Source organism: Callithrix jacchus, chromosome 22 (assembly GCF_049354715.1).
Source record: "Callithrix jacchus isolate 240 chromosome 22, calJac240_pri, whole genome shotgun sequence".
Taxonomy (NCBI): domain Eukaryota; kingdom Metazoa; phylum Chordata; class Mammalia; order Primates; family Cebidae; genus Callithrix; species Callithrix jacchus.
This window is the reverse complement of record NC_133523.1, coordinates 35,710,581-35,712,472: the sequence shown is the minus strand read 5'-3', so window position 1 is coordinate 35,712,472 and position 1,892 is coordinate 35,710,581. Positions and strand designations below refer to the sequence as shown.

Genomic DNA, 1,892 nt, shown 5'->3' with positions numbered 1-1,892 from the left:
AATTTCCGATTTCCTCACTATATTCAATTATCACTACTTCAGGTGATTACCAAAATTCTTGGTGTTTTCTCTGAAATCTGGCAGCAGACTTTTCCCTACAGTAAAATCTGAGTTCTCACACCTGTAATCCTAGCACTTTGGGAGGCTAAGGTGGGTATATTCCCTGAGGTCAGTAGTTCAAGACCAGACTTGCCAACATGGTGAAACCCTGTCTCTACTAAAAGTACACAAATTAGCCAGGCATGGTGGTGCATGCCTGTAATCCCAGCTACTCGGGAGGCTGAGGCAGGAGAATTGCTTGAATCTAGCAGGCAGAGGTTGCCGTGAGCTGAGATTGCATCACTGCATTCCAGCCTTGGCAACAGAATGAGACTCTGTCTTTAAAAAAAAAAAAAGTGGGCCGCCATTTTCCTTCCTGGCAGCGGCGTCCGCGTCCCGGCGGGTACACGGGAGTGCAGGCGCGGGCTGAGGGCGCGGGGCTAGGTGCCGGCGCTGTGTTCTCAGATTCGCCACGACATGGCAACTCTTTTAATAAGGAAAATGGTGAACCCTCTGCTGTATCTCAGTCGTCACACACTGAAGCCTCCAGCCCTCTCCACGTTTCTCTTGGGATCCCTTGGAGGTGCTGCCCCCGTGGCTGTGGAACCCGGGGCAGGAGTGCGGTCCTTTCTCTCACCCAGCCTTCTGCCTCACATGCTGCCTGCGCTGGGGTTCAAAACCAAGGGTGTCCTGAAGAAGCGCTGCAAGGACTGTTACCGGGTGAAGAGGCGGGGCCGGTGGTACATCTATTGTAAAACCCACCCGAGGCACAAGCAGAGACAGATGTAGATAGTCCCTTTCCCTCCAGAGTCCCGCACATTCTCGTCATGGTGAGTGGTTGTATCTTACGGAATTATCACATCAAGGAGTCAGGAGAGTGACTGGAGGCAAACGCCCTAAAGGTTACCTATCACTTTTCAGTTCAGATGAGGAACTACAGAAGACATTGCGTCATCTCGTTTCTAAACATTCTAACACATGTACACGAATGTTCATTGCAGCACTGTTTACAATAGCAAAGACCTGGAATCAACCCAAATGCCCATTGATAATAGACTGGATTGGAAAAATGTGGCACATATACACCATGGAATATTATGCAGCAATCAGAAATGATGAGTTTGTGTCGTTTGTAGGGACATGGATGAATCTGGAGAACATCATCCTCAGCAAACTGACACAAGAACAGAAAATGAAACACTGCATATTCTCACTCATAGGTGGGTGATGAAAAATGAGAACACATGGACACAGAAAGGGGAGTACTAAACACTGGGGTCTATTGGGGGGAAAGGGGGAGGGCCAGTAGGAGGGGGAGGTGGGGAGGGATAGCCTGGGGAGAAATGCCAAATGTGGGTGAAGGGGAGAAGAAAAGCAAAGCACACTGCCATGTGTGTACCTACGCAACTGTCTTGCATGCTCTGCTCATGTACCCCAAAACCTATAATCCAATAAAAAATTAAAAAAAAAAAAAAAAAAGTGAGTTCTCAGTCTGTATCTGAGTCTAGATTGGCAAATGCCCCAGGGGAGATTCAGGGTAGAGCTTTCAAATTTTATCTGTTGTTTTCAACGCCCCTCTCGCTGATGGAACTTTGTCACCTGGATACCATGGGAAGTTCAACTCTGATTTCTGAGGTGTTAGCTTAGTTATTAGGCTGGTGCAAAATGATTTGCCATTACTTTTAATAACAAAACCACAATGACTTTTGCACCAACCAAATGTTTAGCCCCCCCACAATCAGCCAAGCTGTGTCATTAAGCAAATGTCTTAAGTGGGAGATCAGTTTCTTAAGGCTTCTCAAATCTCTAGCTGATCCCTCAACCCTCACACAACTTCCACAAGCGCAGCTGGG

At 47.5% G+C, this 1,892-nt stretch overlaps 1 pseudogene across 1 annotated transcript; it reads left to right on the top strand.

Moving 5' to 3' along the window:
• The first annotated feature begins 411 nt into the window (after positions 1-411).
• Positions 412-1,010, top strand: LOC100395445 (large ribosomal subunit protein bL36m pseudogene; annotated as a pseudogene). The gene has a single exon (XR_013530905.1). The product of XR_013530905.1 is annotated as a large ribosomal subunit protein bL36m pseudogene (transcript).
• Positions 1,011-1,892: the final 882 nt, after the last annotated feature.